General features: G+C 36.8%; 1 protein-coding gene and 1 pseudogene across 1 annotated transcript in view; one reads left to right on the top strand and one right to left on the bottom strand.

Moving 5' to 3' along the window:
* Positions 1–20,375, bottom strand: part of THSD7B (thrombospondin type 1 domain containing 7B) — a 774,554-nt gene that overhangs the window by 649,067 nt on the left and 105,112 nt on the right. The window lies entirely within an intron of this gene.
* LOC129061867 (procathepsin L-like) lies at positions 10,399–11,471 on the top strand (annotated as a pseudogene).

The raw sequence follows: 20,375 nt of genomic DNA, 5'->3' as shown, positions 1-20,375 counted from the left end.
CAAGAACACATCGATTTACATGGTCCATTTACATGGGTCTGAAGCTAGATGAGTAAACATGAGAGCGTCAACCTAAGAGCACCAAAGGGTTTTGGGTCAGGGTCTTTGAATAATGTACACTTCCTTCCCAGCATGAGCTGGTTATCATAGCTTTTGAGGGAAAAACAAAGCATGCTTCAAAGAATTTACTTCTAGGCCTGATTTCCCCTGGGAACTCTGATCAGTGGGATGAAGGTCTGCCTGGCTTGAATCCTCCAGGAAAGATTTTTGCTAACCCTAAAGCCCCATTTGCCCACACTCGGGTGAGGGAGATGTGACATCATTCCACCCTCTCTGCAGAATGTTTTTTGGCTCTATCTGACCAGAAGAGCTGGCAACAACTCCTGGAAGTTGAATGGGCCAGCAGCAGAGCAAATCCTGTGGCCCTATTCAGCCAGGGAACTTGGGGTGCAGGTCAGCTTGAGTTAAGATAACAAAGAGATATACTGACTTTGAAGCTGTTTTTCTACCTGCACCTCAGCAGGAGATCTAATTCATAGCCCCGTTAATTGTTGAATATAGCCTTCATTCTTCTCAACCAAGGAACCAAACTGGAGGATTTAGGAAGCTACACAGCCCATTGAACAGCCCCACATCCAGTGGCACTTGGTCTGAGAGCACAGCCATTGCTTTCCTCATCTGCAGAGCAACACCATTGGCCTCACCTGACCAGAGAATTCAGTGCACACTCTGGCTTAATTTGGATCACTGAACATTGAGTTGCATAGTCCCTGGGTCCAGTCCTGATGTCCTACAAAAGCAAGGAAGCCAATTCAAAGCCCCATTCATACCTAAATATAATACTCAGTGCCAACCATCTAGTAAGCCTGACTAGAGAATCCAGGCAGCCCCAGAGGCCAACCTACAGCCTCACTTGAGTAGGAAACCAAGACAGTAGTCCTAGTCAACTGTTCTCAGCCTGTAGCACACTCACCCCCATCCTTATCTTTAGAGCTTGAACAGTTGCTTTGCTTCAAAATAGAGTGTTACATAGGAGGCCTACCTGCCCAAGGACATTGCCAGAAGAAATACCCAGTAACCTGTTTTCCAAAGAAAAATTGTAAAGTCTGGAAGAGAAGCCCAATTCCTCAAATATGCAGATATCAATATAAAGAATCAAGGATCATGAAAAATCAGTTAAATATGACACCACCAAAAGAAACTAATAAAGCTCCAATAATTGATCTTAAAGAAATGAAAATCTACGAACTGTCAGACAGAGAATTCAGAATAGTACTCAAGAAATTTTAGTGAACTCCAAAAAAAGCACAGACAGACAACAAATGATTTTTTTTTTTAAATTACATGGAAAAGAAAAAAGACAGCAAGTAAATAGCAACCATCAAAAAACATTCCTAGAACTAAAAAAGACAACTAAGGAACTAAAGAATTAAACTGAGTTTCAAAGGTAGACTCAACCAAGCAGAACAAAGAATCAGCTGGTTAAAGAATAGGACATTGACTCTTAGATAGAGAGCAGGCTGACAGCTGTCGAGAGTGGGAAGACGAGAGAGTGGAGGGATTGAGCAAAAAAGAAAAAAAGAGAAAGAACTCATGGGCACAGACAACAGGACAACAGTGTGGTAATTGCCAGTAGGAGGAGAGTAGGGGGACATAGAAGAAGGTATGGGATAAATGGTTAAAGAAGGAGACTTGACTTGGGGTGGAGATCACACAATACAGTGTACAGATGATGTGTTGTAGAATTGTGCACCTGAAACGAGTATAATTTTCTTAACCAGCGTTACCCCAATAAATTCAATAGAAAGGGGGAAAAAAGAAAATTACCCAGTCAGAGGAGCAAAAAGAAAAATAATGAAAAAATTCTACAGGAATTATGGGACATAAGGAAAAGAAACAATATTTGCATTATGGGAATTCCAGAAGGAGAAAAGAAAGAGAAAGGGATGGAAAGTATATTTAAAGCAATGGTGGCTGAAAACTTCCCAATCATGGGGACAGAAGTGGACATACATATACTTGAGGTCCAAAGGACTCCAAATAGTTTGAATTTGAATGGGATTCACTGATACACATTATAACTAAATATTCAAAAGTCAGAGACAAAGGGAGAGATTGACAAAAATACGTAGTAGGGGATTTTTAACACCCAATTTACATCAATGGACAGATTGTCCAGGCAGAAAATCAACAAAAAGACAATGACCTTAAATGACACAGTAGATCAAATGGCTTTAATTGATATCTCCAGAGCATTTCACCCCAAAGCAACAGAATATACATTTTTTTCAAAAGCGGCAAACGAGAGAAGTTAAATACCAGGGAACCCCCATAAGACTATTAGCAAATTTTTCAACAAAAAATTTTGGCCTGGAAAGAACAAGATGAGACATTTAAGCATTCCCACTAAGATCAGGAATAAGAGAAGGGTATTCACTTTTACCACTTCTATTCAACATAGTATTGGAAGTTGTAGCCACAGTAATCAGACAAAAAAAAAAAAAAAAAAAAAAAAAAAAAAGGAATTAAAAGGCATCCACATGGGAAGGAGGAAGTAAAACTGTCTTTGTTTGCAGATGGTATGATTGTGTACATAGAAAACCCTACAGACTCCACCAAAAAAAACCTCAATTTAGTAAGTGAATTTGGCAAAACTGCAGGATACAAAGTAAAAATTCAGAAATAAAAGGTATTTTTGTACACCATCAACAAAATATCAGAAACAGGAATTAGGAAAAAATCCCATTTGCTGTAGCAACAAAATAAATAAAGTACCTAAAATAAACCTAATCAAGGAGGGAAAAGACCTGTACTCAGAAAACTACACAACACTGAAGAAAGGAATTAAGGAAGACACAAATAAATGAACGTATATATCATGTTCACGGGTTGGAAGAACTAACATCTTCAGAATGTCCATACTACCCAAAGCAATTTATAGATTCAATGCAATCCCTATTAAAATACCAATAACGTATTTCACAGATATAGAACAAACATTTCAAAAATTTATATGGAACCATAAATGACCCTAAATAGCTGCAGCAATTTTGAGAAAGAAAAACAAAGTAGAAGGGATAAAAATACTTGACCTCAAACTATACTACAAGGCCCCTGCAATCAAAATAGCCTGGCACTGGCACAAGAACAGACCCATAGACCAATGGAACAGAATAGAGAGCCCAGAAATAAACCCATGTCTCAATGGTCAATTAATAATCAACAATGGGGGAAGGATAATAAAATGAAGTAAAAGTAGTCTCTTCAACAAATGGTGTTGGGAAAGATGGACAGCTACATGCAAAAAAAAAAAAGAAAAAGAAAAGAAATTTGACCACCAACTTACACCATACACAAAAATAAACTCAAGGCGGATAAAAGACTTCAGTATAAGGCCTGACAACATAAAAGTTGTAAAGGAGAACATAGGAAGGAAAATTTCATATATTCCACCCAGCAATATTTTCACCAATATATCCCCTAGAGCAAGGGATATAAAGGAAACAATAAACAAATGGGACCACATCAAATTAAAAAGCTTCTGCATAGATAAAGAAAACATCAGCAAAATGAAAAGGGAACCGACTGTATAGGAAAATATATTTGCCAATGATACCTCGGACAAGGATTTGATCTCCAAAATATAGAAAGAATCCACAAGGCTCCACTCCAGGAAGACAAAAAATCCAATTATAAAATGGGCAAAGGACCTGAACAGACACTTCTCCAAGGAGGACAAACAAAGGGTTCAGAGACATATGAAAGGATGCTCAGCATCACTAGCCATCACAGAGATGCAAATTAAAGCCACAATGAGATACCACTTCACATCAGAATGGCCATCATTAACAAATCAACAAACAACCAGTGCTGGTGAGGTTGTGGAGAAAAGGGAACCCTAGTACATTGTTGTTGGGAATGCAGACTGGTACTGCTACTGTGGAAAACCCAGGGGTGTACCCCATCACACAGAGTCCCCCTAGCCACTGTGGGTGAGGAAATAAGTCATTCCAGACACTCCTGGTCTGCCAGGAAAAGAGGATGGCCATTCCCTCTAGTGGAGAATGCCCCCAGCCCTTCTCTTGAAGGTGCTTTTATTGAGAATGATATGAGCAGGAGTATACAGCATACAAGCACAGCTTATCAATCAATGCCTAAAGGTTATATTTACAGAAAACAGATAGAGATGATAGATAACAATTGAAGAAACACAGAGATTGGCCTCAGGTTAGTGTCTGGTAGGGTGGGGCCCAATCAACCCTGAAACCTGGGAAACTGATCTAATCTTATGCTCAGACACCAAACATCAGTATTTGTTAACTCAAGGGCATTCTTAGTAAAGTAAGCTTCATAAGATTTAATGCATTCCTTTTCCAGGCCTATTTGCTCCCCAGGAACTGCCTGATCCAATTTAGGGCTGTACCTGCCTTTAGTATTGTTTCACTGACCAGGTCAGGCAGGTGGAGCAGAGCTGCCAAGAGATAAGTGGATTTCTTTCAGATAGAATGAGGACTCCGGCGTATCAAAGCTGAGGGGTGAGGGTCTTTTGTCTCTTCTCCATGTCCCCCAAGTCCTTCCCTGATGGCCCTATGTGACCGTGCCTTAGTTCGTCCCTGTAATCGAGGGGTCATTCATCATTGACTAACCAGCCATCCTCTGGGGCCAAGCAGGGTGATGTGAGGGAGCCCCTGCCACCCTACCAGGGGGACAGGTTTTGTCTCCTCAGTGGCCTATTTTCCCAAAGCCTCCTTGCTTAACTCCAGCCTTGGGGCCCTCTCACTTGTTGGCGAGGCTACAGTCCCTGAAACCAGGTGGGACAGTTCCCAACAAAAAACAGTATGGGATTTCCTCAAAAAACTAAGAATGGAACAGCCTTTTGACTTGGCAATCCCCTTGCCGGGATTATACCCTAAGAATCTGGAAAGACCTATTCAAAAGAACCCATGCACCCCAATGTTCATAGCAGCCCAATTGACAATAGCCAAGTGCTGGAAACAACAAAAGTGCCCATCAATAAATGAGTGGATCAAAAAACTGTGGTACATTCACACAATGGGATACTATGAAGAAGAAACACAGAAGGAGCTCCTACCCTTCGTTACAGCATGGATGGAACTGGAGAGTATTATGCTAAGTGAAATAAGCCAGGCGGTAAAAGACAAATACCGCATGATTTCACCTATATTTGGAACCTAATCACAAAATAAACAAGCAAGCAAAATAGAATTGGAGACATGGAAATAAAGAACAAACTGACAGTTACCGGCGGAGTGGCGGGAGAGGGATAACAAGGAAAGAAGGGCAAGATTCAAGTCAAGGAACATGTATAAAGGAACCGTGGACAAAGACAATGGGGGAGGAGAGGAGGAGGACTGAATATGAGATGCGGGGGGTGGGTAGGGCAGGAGTGAGTAATGGAGGGGAAATGGGGACAACTGTAATTGAACAACAATTAAGAAAGAAATGTTAAAAAAAATAACCTTCAGCCAAGAACTCTATACGCAGCAAAACCGTCTTTCAGAACTAAAAGAGGGATACAGACTTCCTCCAGAAAACAAAAGCTGAAGAATTTCTTTACCACCAGAACTGCCATACAAGAAATGTGAAGGGAATGCTTTGAGTTAAAGGAAAAGAATGCTAATTAACATTAACAAAACATAAAAAGATACTATAAATCTCACTGGTAATGATATATACATTACCAGTTACATAGTTATATTCTGCCATATGGTAATAATGGGTCTATGGCCATACCACCCTGAATGTGCCCAATGTCATCTACAATATGGTAATAATGGTGCATAATTCACTTACAACTCTAGTCTAAAGGTTTTAAGTATAGTAAAAAAAATATATAATTTGTTATTAGTTATACAATATGAAAAAATATGTAGATTAGGATAGCTACAACTAAAAATGTAAGAGGGGATATATAAAAGTATAAAGTTTATTAATTCTGTTGAAGTTACATTGTCACCAGTTTAAAATAGGGTGGTATAATTTTAAGATATTTTATGTAAGCCTCAGGATAACCACAAGGGAAAATCCTGTGGTAATTACACAAAATACATGATAAAGAAGTCAAAGAATACTAATACCGAAAGACATCAAAATCCACACACACACACACAAAAGACAGCAGGATGAGAAACAAGGAACAATAGAACTACAAAACAACCAGGACACAATTAACAAAATGGCAACAAGTACTTACCACCAATAATTACTTTAAACAAAGATTAAATTCTCTAAATGAAAGTCACAAAACAGCTGAATAAATTTAAATAAAAAATAACAAGATACACTGCCTACAAGAGACTCACTTTAGCTTAATGATACACAAACTGAGTATAAAGAGATGAAAAAAACATCTCAAGGAAAAGGTTAAAAACCCACACAACACACACACACACACACACACACACACACAAAACAAAGTGTAGTTATACCAGACAAAATAAACTGAAAAATAGTAAAAAGAAACAAAGAAAGTCATTATAATGATGAAGGGACAAATATACTAAGAAAATATAAAAATTGCAAATATTTATGTACCCAACATTGAAGCACCTAAATATTTAAAGCAAAATCTAACAGAGCTAAAATAAAAAGTAAACAGTAACACAATAATAGATGAGGACTTAAATACCCCACTCACAACAACGGTAGATCATCCGGACAAAACCTGCAAAAAAACTGGGGATTTGAACCACGCTTTGGACCAAATAAATATAACAGACATAAAAAGAACCTTCTATTCAACAGCAGCATAATACAGATTCTTCTCAAGTGAACATGGAACATTTTCTATACTAGGCCATGTATCTGGCCACAAAACAAGTCTTAGCAAATTGAAGAATACTGAAATCAAATCAAGTATCCTCTCTGACCATAGTGGCATAAAACTAGAAATCAAAGAAAACTGGTAAATTCACAAACTCATGGGAATTAAACAACATTCTCCTGAACAATCAATGGGTACAAGAAAAAATTAAGGGGATGTTAGAAATTTTGTTGAGACAAACAAAAATGGAAACACAACCTAATCATACTTGCAGGATACAGCAAAAGCATTTTTAAATGGAATGTGCATAGCAATAAACACCTATACTAAGAGGCAAGAAGGATCCCAAATGAAAAACCTAACTTGACACCTTAAAGAATTAAAAATGAACAAAGCACAAGAAAGGAGATAAGAAAGGTTAGGGCAGAAATTAAAAATAGAGAACAAAAAACAATAAAAAAAGAATAATCAAACCAGAAGTTGGTTCTTTGAAGTAATAAAATGGACAAACCTTTAGCTAGACTAACCAAGAAAAGCAGAAAAAAAACCCAACACAATTATACACATAAAAGGAGAAAGTATGGTGGATACAATATAAATCCACAGGATCATAACAGGATGCTAGGAACAAGTATATGCCAACAAACCTAGAAAAAAATTTAAAAAAATTTTAGAAACAACCCATTTATCAAGAGTGAATCAGGAGGAAAAAGAAATTAAATATACCAATTATAGTAAATATATTAAATGAGTAATCTGAACTCTCCCAACAAAGAAGCTCAGGATGAGATGGCTTCACTGGTGAATTTTACTAAACATTTAAAGAAGAATTAACAACAATCCTTCTCAAACCCTTCCAAAAACCTGAAGAGGAGGGAAGACCCCCAAATTCACTTTATGAGGCCAGCATTGTCCTGATACCAAAAACCAGGAAAGGCTGCTACTAGAAAAGAAAACTATAGGCCAATGTCCCTAATGAATACAGATGTAAAAATTCTTAGTAAAACATTTTCAGCCTTTTAAAACACATTTAAAAGATCATCTACCATGATCAAGTGGGATTTATCCCTGGGATGCAAGGATGGTTCAAGATGACATGGGAGATTAATATAACCGAAGAAAAGAATCATACGATCACCTCAGTGTATAGAGAAAAATCATTTGACAAAATTCAACATTCAGTCATGATAAAAACTTTTAACAAATTACATATAGAAGAAATATAAAGGATAGCTTCTTCTCCTATTCCTAGTCAGCATAGTACTAGAAGTCCTAGCTACAGCATTCAGGCAAGAAATAGAAATCAAAGGTATCAGAATTGGAAAGAAAGAAGTAAAATTGTCTGTATTTGCAGATGGTATAATTTTATACAGGGAAAATCATGAAGACTCAACAATAACAAAAAAAAACAGATTTAATCATCAAATTTGATAAAATAACAATATAAAGTTAACATACAAAAATCAGCAGCATTTCTATATATTAACAATACATTTTCTGCAAAATAAAGAAATTATCTCATTTATATTGTATTTAAAACAAAGAAATACTTAAATTTAACTAAGGAGGTGAATGATCACTACTCTAAAAACTGTAAGATATTGAAACTATAAGTTCAATGCAATCCCTACCAAGAATCCAATGGTATTTTTTACAGAAGTTAAACAAGAATTCCTAAAACTTGTATGGAACCAATAAAAAACCCTGAAATAGACTAAAAAAAAAGTCCTTAGAAAGAACAAAACAGAGGGCATCACACTTTGATTTCAAGCTCTACTAAAAATGTTATAGTCATCAAAAGAGTATGATAATACCATTAAAAGAAGCAAATAGAGGAACATAACAGAATTGAGAGCCCAGAAAGAAATCCAAGTATATATAGTTAACTAATATTTGACAAGGGAACCAAGAATATTTAATAAAGACTGTCTTATCAATAAATGGTTCTTGGATAATTGGATATTAACATATAAAAATGAAACTCGACTCATACCTTATACTACTCACAAAAATTAACTCAAAATGGATTAAAGACTTAAATGTAAGACCTGAAATCATGAAAATCCTATAATAAAACATAAGAATAAAACTCCTTGGCATGGGTCTTCCTAATGATTATTTTTATTGTTGACAGTATTACAGATGTCTACCGTTTCCTCCTCCTTGTCCCCCTCCTCCTAACCCATACCCCAGCCTTTAGCACTTTGTTGTTGGTATCCATGGGTTATGCATATATGCATATATGCACTTTAGCTAATCTCTTTCAGTCGCCCCTGCCCCGCAACCCTTCCCCTCTGAGATCTATCAGTGTGTTCCCTATACCCTTGCCTCTGGTTATGTTTTGCTCATCAGTGTATTTTGTTCACTTTATTCCACATATAAGGGAGATCATATGGTGTTTGTCTTTCTCTGACTGGTTTATTTCGCTTAGCATAATAATCTCCAGGTCTGCCCATGCTGTCACAAAGGGTAAGAGTTCCTTCTTTTTCACAGCTGCAATCGTATTCTGTTGTGTAAATGTACTATGCTTTTTTATCCACTTATCTACTGATAGGCACTTGAGCTGTTTCCAGATATTGACAATTGTAAATAACACTGCTATGAACACAGGGGTGCATATATTCTTTCTGATTGGTGTTTTAGGATTCCTAGATTATATTCGCGGAAGTGGGATCACTGTGTCTAACACCTGAAGCATAAACAACAAAATCAAAATAAACAATTGGGACCGCAAAAAACAGAAAACTTTCTGAACAGCAACAGATACCATCAGAAAAATAAAGAAACCTACAAAATGGAAAAAATATTTGCAAACTGTATATCTGATAAGGCATTAATATTCAAAATATATAAAGAACAAATACAACTCAGTAGTAAATAAAATAAAATAAAATAAAATAATAAAATAAAATAGGCAAAGGACCTGAATAGACTTGTCTCAGAGAAGATGCACAAAAAGCCAATCTCACTAGCCATTAGAGAAATGCAAATTAAAAACACAATGTTATATTTCCTCATGCTAGTTAGAATGGCCATCAAATACTTAATTTTCCCTGTAAAATACCCTGTTCTTTTGTATTTCACTGACTTTTTTTCAAATCCATGATAGGGGGCATTTTGATAGACTTTAGTAACATCCACCAACCCTTCAGTAAACACTTTTTTAAAAAATGATGTGATTTATAGAATAAGAAGCTGCAGTGGTTCCTTTAGAATAACGTGAATGAAAGAGAATAAATGTGCATGCAGACTTCTAATTTCACACAAAGCCATCTTTGAATTCTCATTGTGACATTTTTTTCTTTTGACTGATGACAAATATAATTTTCTAGAAAGTTACCAATTAATGTTGGCTTTGTGTCTTTTCACAATCAAAACACTACAACAGAATGGTAACTCTGCAACTGACGTGCACAATTACTTTCAGGAGGCAGCACTGAGGGGTAGGGAGGTGAAGTGCATTTCTTCGGTATCAATGGAAGAGGACAGACAGGTTAGGCCTTTGAGAGAATTCATAAAATCTCTCTGATGTTTTTAATAATAATAAGTAATCTAGGGTTTTGAAGATCCCTGGATCTGCACGTGCTGACTGTACTTGTGCCGCTGCTCCTGCTGCAGGTTTCTGAAACATGAATCCTTCACTCCTCCTGACCGCCCTTTGCTTGGGAGTTGCCTTGGCTGCATCAAAATCCTGACCACAGTTTAGAAATTGCATAATGGAACCAGTGGGAGGCAACACAGAAAACTAGAAAATTAGGATGATGAAGGACGGAGGAGAGCAATGTGGGAAAAGAATAAGAGAAAGATTCAATTGCACAATTAGGAATACAGGCAAAGGAAACGTAACTTCAATGAATGTCTTTGGTAAAAATTCTTAGTAAAACATTTTCAGCCTTTTAAAACACATTTAAAAGATCATTTGGTAGCATGACCAGCGAAGAATTCAGGGGCGGGGGAGGAGGGAGTGTAGAATGGCCTTCAAAACCAGAAGCCCAGGAAGGGGGAAGTATTCCAAGAACCTCCCTTTGCCGAGATCCCCATATCTGCGGATTGGAGAGAGAAAGGCTACGTAAATGCTGTGAGGGACCAAGGTCAACGTGGTTCTTGCTGGGCTTTTAGTGCAACTGGTGCTCTTGAAGGACAGATGTTCCAGAAAACTGGCAAACTGTTTCACTGAGTGAATAGAACCTAGTAGACTGCCCTTGCTCTCAATGCAATGAGGGTTGCAATGGTGACCTAAGGGATATTCCCTTTCAGTATGTTGAGGACAGCAAAGGCCTGGACTCAGAGGAATCCTATCCATATCATACAAGGAATTTAACAAGTCTGAGTTTTCTGCTGCCAGGGGCACTGGCTTCATGGACATTCCTAAGCAGGAGAGGTCCCTCATGAAAGCCGTGGCAAGTGTGGGGCCCATTTCTATTGCTATAAATGTGAGCCGTAGACCTCCCCAGTTTTATTTTAAAAACATATTTATTATGAAGCAGAATGCAGCAGCAAAGACCTAGATTGCGGTGTGCTGGTGGTTGGTTAGTGCTTTGAAGTAGCAGAATTGAATAACAATAAGTATTGGATTGTCAAGAAAAGCTAGGGTATAGTTTGGAGCATGGGTCGCTACATAAAAATAGCCAAAGACTGGAGCAACCACTTTGAAATTGCCACCAAGGCCAGCTCTCCTACTGTGTGAGATGATGGTGATTAAGAAGAAAATATCCAGAGGAGAAATTTTTCTTATAACTGACCAGACCTATTGTGTGGGATAAAGCACTTGAATCACTGAGGATCTAAGCTGTAATTTGAATTGTGTGACATTTTACACTGGTAAAGGTTATTCTTTAATTATTGTGAAAACAGTTTTGTGTGATTGACTTGCCTAATAACTTTTAAATTTTGATGTTTTAAAAGGATGTGTAAAGTTTCATCTTTTAAAATAAAACTTAATTTGAAAGTAAAAATAAAAGTAATGTAGTCTAGAAATTAAAATGCTATAAAGTCAGGTAAATGTCAGATTAGAATCTTAGTTCTACCACATGCATTGTTTAATTATGGGCATATTACGGCACCGCTTTGTGACTTTTTCCCTTGCCCATAAGATGGAACTGATAATGTTCAATTCACCTCAGAATTAGCTGTAATAACTAATGAGCTGATGAATGCAAAGGCAGTCCTAATACAGAATGAGTATATGGTAAGTAGGTGCATATGAAGAATATATGTAGGTGAAGAAGGTTATCTAATGACAGTACTTCAAAGAAATTCATATGGAAACCAGAGCCTTTTCAGTCCTGCAAAGAAAGGGACCCTCTCATTTAATGATTTTGTATCTTAATGGCTGCCGTGCTGAGCCTTATACATCACTTCATATCTAATAGGAGATTCTTGGTCATTGACTTCTAGAATTTTAAAGTCTTCTCTTATTATTCCCATATTATCTTTTTAATCCACTTTTTAAATTATGTTAAAGGCAAGAAAACACAGTAACCTGCTCCCCGTCTCCCCTCTGAGCACTTAACCAGGCCATTTCTCATTCCTGGAATGTCCTTCTCAATTCCCTTAGCAAAACCTTCAATCTTCCTCTTTCAAGATTTTTCTAAAGGAGCACGACTCCAAGACAATCAGATTCTGTCTCTAAGTTTTGTATGCTAAGCCTTTATAAAAAGCAATAGATGGTCATTTCCATTCTATCAACACAGAAAATCAACATCTAGTTCAACTCTCCCCATTAGACAGATCAGCATATAGTTGTTAACTGACTGACAAATCAATAAACAAGAGATTTCCTAGTGGAAAATGTTAAACATTTGAAAAGTTCAACTGAATAAAAGACTCTGTTAGTACATGAAGGTTAATTTATTCAGACACTGTATAAATAAAGTTCAATGACTTCAACAATAATTGACACCCCTGCTATCAGATCTTGCATTCCATCCATAAAAAAGAGAGCCATTATCTATCTTTTATCTTCCAAATGAAATATAAATATGATATAAGAAGTATAAGAAAAATCTGAGCACAAAGTAGAAAGTTAATATAATGCTGAGAAATGTAATTTCAAAAGTGATGGGAATTTGGGGAAAAGAATTAAGGAAAAAGAGGGGAAAAGAGAAGAAATGGGAACAATGACAGGAAATCATTCATATATATAAAAATTAAGACAAGAAACAGAAAACTAAAAATGCTAGAGTGAGATAGACCAATGTGAACAGAGTGAACCCTGTTGAGAATTCAATTTATGTTAGATGTTATGGAGAATGGTGGAAGACAGAGAGTAAAAGCCAGTAGGCATGGTCCCTATTTTCCAAGAACTTATACATTAACTGAGCGGGGAAGGGGCACATATATGAAGAAAGTGTTAAAAAAAACTTGTAAGACCAAAGAGGAAATATATATGCTGAGGTAGAGCAGGTGAAAGGAAAGGGCATGGACTTCGGAGTCTCCTGGGTCCTGTTCTGGCACCGAAGGGGCCCATAATCTTGCACAGCTCAGGCGACCCACTCTGAATCTTAGGTTTCTCATCCACAATGTGAGGAGGTTTTGCTGCATGATCTCAGTGATACTTAGAGTGCTCTATGTTTCTAGTTCACAGAGGAGGCATAGCTCATAACCTTGATGTAAAACTTCTTGGAAGAAAATAATTCCGAGGAGGAACTTAAAGGAGGGGTGTGAATGGATATTGACAAAGTGTTAAAGAGGAAATCCCAGGCAAAGAAAAAGTCATGTGCAAAAATCCAAAGCTAGAAATGAGAGTCATATGAGAAAGACAAAACTCTTAACTGCTGGGTTGAAATGTGGACTTAGAGGGAAATAACAGTAATGAAATGGAAAAGAGGGTAGGGACTTGGAGACCAGCTGCTCATTTGAAGACAGGGCAACAGCAACAATACATAGGAATAAAACAATCAAGACAGTATCTGAAGAATGAGCAAAATTATTTTTTAAAGGCAAAAGGAAACGTTTTGATAAAGGCAAAGAAATTGAAATGCAATTAAAAGTCAGAAAAGTAGAAAAATAGCTCTTGGGTTGATAACTAGGAGAGTAAAGTAAGTGGGAGTGGGAAAATGAATGAGTAGGTGATTTAGAAAAAGTAGATTAAGGTTAGAACATGGATAAATGGTCAAGATTTGAGTATTACTTCTGAATTGAAGCCTTCAGCACTGCATCAAGGGTATTTCAGTATCATTAACACAGCCAGGAAAATTTGGATTCTGCCATTGCTTTAGCTGCCAAACGCAAAATATCTCTATGCAGGAGGAATTTAGAAGAAGGGAAATTTTTGGACGATTCTAGTGAAATATTTATTCCTCTTGAGGTCAAAACCAATTAATTGGTCTAAAGTTGGACTTCAAGCAATACTAAATGCAATGCAATCCTAACAATAATCATTTTAGCTAAAATTTAAGGAACCAGGGTGTATATTATAGGCACTGTCTCATTTACTGATTACTATGAAAAGAGGGAAAAAGATGTAGGTGGCCAGAGAGTATGATTGTATCTGGTTTATCCTTTCCTCATTTACATACAAAAGTCAACCCTCCTAATAAGGAAGAGTATGAAAGAGTCAGGCCCCGAGGGCAAAAGAAAACCTTCCTAAGTTGTCACCACACTAGGGAAGTACCTGTAGAAATGTCATTATCACCTCATGCAGGAGAATCCCAGTGAATCTACAACATTAAAAAGAAATCAGGGAAATGTCAAACTGAAAAGGACTGCAATGCATGAAAGTCAAATGAAGCAATATAATAGAACACATGCTCTTGAAACCTTTAGGGTCTTATTTTTATTCTATAATGTAAACATAATACTACTACTTGGAGGGTTGATGAGGAACAGCTGATGAGAATTTAGTCCTCATGAGGAGTAAAATAAGGAAACATCACTCCTACTTATAATTAGCTAGATCGTTTACTTAACAACTACGGAAGATACCCTTTCAAAATGCAATGGTTTATTGTTAAGGTTTCCTTCTCATAAAAAAATATAATAAACACATCTGCAAAGGTATGCCTGCTAGTTCTCTAATTAATGATCAAAAATGCATTTACTTCAGCATAATTTCACATTTCCATATAAAGTCTTATTTGATTGTAATTAGCACAGACTACAGAATTTAATTAGGACTAATCATTCCTTAATGCAATCAGAATCCCAGAAGGACAATATAAACAGATTTTTATTAGTAGTAGTGATGCAAACTGTAAAATATAGAGCCAATTAACCTGCAACAGTGCTTCCAAAATATAAAATAAAAATAAATGATGGGTGCATTACCAAACAGTTTCATGAGTACACTAAGAACATAATAACAAAGTTAATAATCAAACCCCACAGGGTCAGTTGTCCTCCTTAGCTGCTAAAGATAGCAGTCACAATTGTGGTGTAAGTTAAAATACGCTACTTCTTAATGACAATAAGCGTTAAAAGACTTTCAAGACACTGCAGGTTCTACGATGTCAACACAGCTCTCCACTTAAATTCTGAGAGGAAAAGCCACAATTTCTAGGTCACATAACAAAATTCTGTTTTAGTCACCTTATGTTTTGAAAAGTTAAACTTAGGGGAGAAAAGGGGGAGCTTAGTAAACACTTCTGCTTTGCAAGTTTCAGAGCATAAGGGCAACTGTTTTCCTCCTGTCTGTTTATATCTTAACTTTGTATACTTGCTTCTTCAGCCTCATGAAATGGTTTTTAACTCCCCTGGAGAGAAACCTGTGGCCAATATATGCAGTTAGACATTCCTGTTACCATTTAGGAAAAGAGAGTAGATGTAACTTGTTAACACAGAATTAATAAAATTTCTCTCTTGAATTGGAATGCACCCTAAAATATCTGGAATATTTCACACAATTTGATTTGAAATTCCAACTATCCTCTATTTCCAGAAAGTGACAAACTAATGAACACATCAGTACAGGGTAGATTCTCTTAACTGAGCCTTGAAGAAAAAGGTGGAAGTAAAAATTGACATACAGCTTCTATTGCACCAAAACTACTTTCCAGCTGGGATTTAGTAAGACATTAACAGGGAGATACAATAATTGAAATATGTTATCTAAACAGTATGCTCAGATTTCTCAAATATTTTTAGTCTCTCCTCACAATGTTGCAGATGCACAACAGCTTGCTGGTGAGACAGATGCCCAAATCATATGCTAGGAGGGTAGGGAACAGACTTTTAGATTTGGTGAATTTCTAATGAATTTAACTAATTTCTTACCTGCTGCCACAGCTTTTCAGAATTTCTAGGATGAGTTCAGCCCGGTTCATATTGATGCACAAAAAGGGTAAGTCAAAACTACCACCATGCTTGAATAAATGTCTCTGACTTAAATCAGTTATCCTCCACTGATTAAAAGGATTCACTAGAATTTCTAAAAGACTTGCTTATTTGGGATAGTGGCATGGTTTTAATTTTAGTCATCTCCTTTGGGCTCAGAAGGGTAGAACGAGATCATAAGACATGGCTGCTGTCTTTATGCCACTTTCTAATGTTTCCTGAGGAAATGCTAAACTCTCATAAAACTGTTGATAAACTCTTGAGGCCAAACACAATTAGTCCTAACCAAGGAATATAAAAAAACAGATAGTGAAAAGGTAAGAGACAGAAGTGTTTGGATAAGACTTCAACAAGGAGGGGACTCTTGAACAGGACATTCACCCATGCCTAAGACTTAGTTGAAAGGAAGGCAGGAGAGAGAGAGAGGGAGGGAAAGAGGGAGAAATGAATTATTATTTCAATGAGTGTAAAGTAACAGATAATGAGAAAAACGAATGCCACTAATCACTTCTTTTACTTATCAGCCAGTGCAATTTCAATCTCAAAGCTGTTGCTTATTTTTCTGCTCTTTGAAACAAACTTAGATCAGAAATTGGGAATCTGAAACGCAAATTTTATGTTCTCCTAAAAGAAACAACCATCAGCAGTATTTTTGAGAGATCTAAATACTGAAAGAAAGCAGGTTTACACATCGATGTTAGGACAAAAAAACAAAAAAACTACTACCCTTCACGACAGCATGGATGGAACTGGAGAGCATTATGCTAAGCAAAATAAGCCAGGGGGCGAAAGACAAACACCATATGATCTCACCTATAAGCGGAACCTAACCAACAAAACAAAGATGCAAGGAAAATAAGACCAGCAACACTGGAAACAAAAAGAAACCAACAGAGACCAGAGGGAAGGAGGGAGGGGTGGGCGGGGGGAAAAAGGAAGGGAAGGGGCAAGTCAAGGAACATATAGCAGGGACTCCTGGACAAAGCCAAAGTGGGGAAAGCTTGAGGGACGGGGCCAGGGGAAAGTGGTGGGGGGAAGGCGGGGACAAATGTATTTGAAAAAATTAATTAATTAATTAAAAAAATAAAAGGTATATAGCTCTCTTGTAAAAGAAAAGAAGTCCCTTTAAATTAATAAGAAAAGAATAATCCAATTACTTTGAGCTATTTATTAGGTTTTATGGAACTCACATATATACTTGAATCTTTTAGAAATGAAACCTTCCAGTATCTATTTACAAGTTATAAGACGTCAAATTTCAAATTACTATCCATTTTTCCTTGACGTTAAATAAAAATGAGATTAACTTAAAAAGAAAGGCGTTCTCTATTCTACAGCCAGCAAATACTCTCACTCTCAAAAGGGTCTGTGTAATATAATACTCCACATAACTTGATATTGTAAAGCTTTACATTTAAAGCCTAATTCCTCACAAACTTTAAAAGCTCTTCCAGCCTCTGACATTAGGAGTGCCCTCCCACAGAAGGGATACAGATGTCCTGGACATCTTACTCTGAGTCATGCAGTAAAATTTACATAGGTTACAATCAAATACGTAAGAAAACATATCCCCATGCCATGAAAGCAAAGGGTGGGGGAAGCACAACTTAAATTTGTGCCTTCATCTTTTTTTTTTTTTAAATCTTATTTTGCATTCTTTTTTGAGATGATTAGTGAGGTGTGGTGACAAGAACAGAGGAGAGCCTCAGGAAAAACTAAGTTTATTATGCACACAAGTCCCAGAGAGACAGAGTCACTCACACCGAAAGGGGACCACACAAGAGAGAGCACCAAGGGGGTGGGCTCAACCGAGCAGATAAGAAATAGAGAGAAGGACCCATGGGTGCTTTTATTGGAATTTAGGGTGGGGTACAAAAGAAAAAGTGAAAAGAGAGTTCATCGGTACATTTGAATGTTATTTGGTTACAGTTAGCTGAGGGTGGGAAAGCGAGCTTGTGGCAGAGCCCCACCCCCTGTCTCTCACTGTTGCACGTGGTCACTGGGCAGGGTGCTCACAGCCTGTCTGTGAGGCTGTTGAGGCAGCAGGAAAGTATGAAGTTTTAAAGGTGACAATACAGATCTTTTTTAGCCTGTGTTTAGAAGATTAGTTTAAGGATATATTATAGGACTTCAGGATTTCTAATGCTTCCTCTTCCCAAAATGGCATCTTAGGAGTAGCAGAAAGCTAAAGTGATACCATGGCAATTAGGTGGAACCGTTGGTTCTTGTGAGAGTCACTGGTTGGTGTCTTTGCTGCTCTAGTTTATCCTCAGTACCTTGTGAAGTAGTTCGTTAAGGTGTGACTGGTAAATTCCTGGCTTTTTTCTTAGCTCATCCTGGTCCCACCTTGTCCCTTGCTAGTGCTTCCCCCAGGTTTGGCTGCTCAACCTCAGCTTAAGCTCTGTTCCCTGAAAACTGTGTGCTGCCAGGGTCTGAGCTCAGCTCCCTCCTACATCCCCATAAGTTCAGCAGGGGATAACTCAGTCACTTCTAGGACATAAGCAACCTGGCTAAGCAAGGAGCCATTGATGCAGGCACTCACTGTGACTTTTTATTTTGTTATGACTGGAGGAGGGAAACTAGGGTATAAGTGTTAGATCACTCTCCTATATTTTTGTGCTGTCAGAGACTTGAGGACTTTATCAAAGACTTCTGGCAGTGCCAATGTACTTGTTTTGCTTTTTCCGAAGAATCTGGAGTAGAAAAATCAGTGGATGAAGTTAATAAACCACATTGGTTTAATATTTTCAGAATGTTATTCCCACTGAGTATACACTATGACAACATCCATGCAAAATCAAGGATATAACTTGTATAAAGTAATTTGTACTTTAACCCCCAAGTAAACAAATCTCTAAAGCACATGGATTTTGTCTTGTATTTGCATTCTAGTGTTAAAAGAATAAATATCAATGAAACAATTTTTAAGTAGGATTTTGACTAAAGAAAGAAGGGAAAAAAATAATGTTAGGAGAAGATAAAGAAGAAGAAAGGGAGAAAGAAAGGAGCAGCTTTCAACACATGGGCTGTTCTCAGCTTGACACAGATTCAGCACATTCCATTTTACTTCTCAATTTTATAAAAATCCTTGTTTACTATGACTAATTTGGTGGTACTTGAAAAAGATCCAGAATCAAAAGAGCTATCAGTTATGTTATTAGACTCTGTTTCAAATAAAAAGACTAGTATTAAACACTAGTATAGCATATAATTCTATGTAAAATAGTATTATAGATTTTCAACAATAAGTACTTTAAAAAATATTTTTCATCCTTATTTAGAAAATGCTTTCTATAAAGATAACCCACCCCCCAATCACTCTGGTCTGCAAAAGTTCAATGTCATAAATGGTTCTGATTCAGTCAAACATTAGAGAAAGTACAATATTTCATTAATAAAGTAAAAAGCTCTCTCAATTTTATTAAAAGCACAAATTTCTGTTTTTAGTGTGTTTCTAAATCATATGTTAAAAACACAGTCTGACTCATTTGTTGATAATTTCCAATAGTTGCCATGTCTCTTCCAATTATGTATTAAATTGTGAAGTAACTTCTTCCAGTCTGCTAGCCTTGTGCACAGACAAATCAGCAAAAACAGAAATTAATGGTACTGCAGCATCTCTACAGAGATGTCAACACACACAAGATGAACACGTTAAAAAATTAATGTAACTTCAATTAATTCTATTACATGTTTAAAATATATGTTGCTATTCAGAAATACAAAATATTATGTGAGATGAAGCAAAAAAGAAATTCCTTGAAACCTTTAAGAGAAATATCAGTTGATAAATCAGGGGATAAGAACTGAAAAAAAAATCTAATGCGGAATACGACATTATTGACTCTTATCTCAGTAACAACACGCACTCTGTCCTCATTCCACCCATCCATAAATAATACCTACCATTCGCTTGAAGAGCTCAGAGAAAAATGCCTCAACATGGCATACAGAGTTCTACCTTCAACAAGTTTTTCTCAATTTCCTCTCTAAAATGAGGACCAAAAGGCAGCTAACAACCACTTTCTTTCTTAGTGAGGTCTGCATGAGATTTTTGTCTTCTTAAGATGAAGTTATGAGATTTAATTATTGGACAATCCATAATGATCTTTTCCCTAGTAAGGGAGAAATGATGAATTCAATACTGATCCACATCATATTTCCTCCAGAAATGTCCACTTAGATGTGGTTATTCCATTTCAAGAAACAGAAACATAGTCAAACTAGTTCAAATTGAAAAAAAACAGTAATTTATTAGAAAAATTAAGAGAACAGAATAATAATTTAAGCAGAAGGAAGATCTCGGTCTCTGAGAAGG

The sequence above is a fragment of the Pteronotus mesoamericanus genome, unplaced genomic scaffold, assembly GCF_021234165.1.
Source record: "Pteronotus mesoamericanus isolate MK-2021 breed Mesoamerican mustached bat unplaced genomic scaffold, CSHL_Meso_final scaffold_651, whole genome shotgun sequence".
NCBI lineage: Eukaryota > Metazoa > Chordata > Mammalia > Chiroptera > Mormoopidae > Pteronotus > Pteronotus mesoamericanus.
The sequence above is the reverse complement of the archived record's forward strand: the minus strand, read 5'-3'. Positions and strand labels throughout refer to the sequence as shown.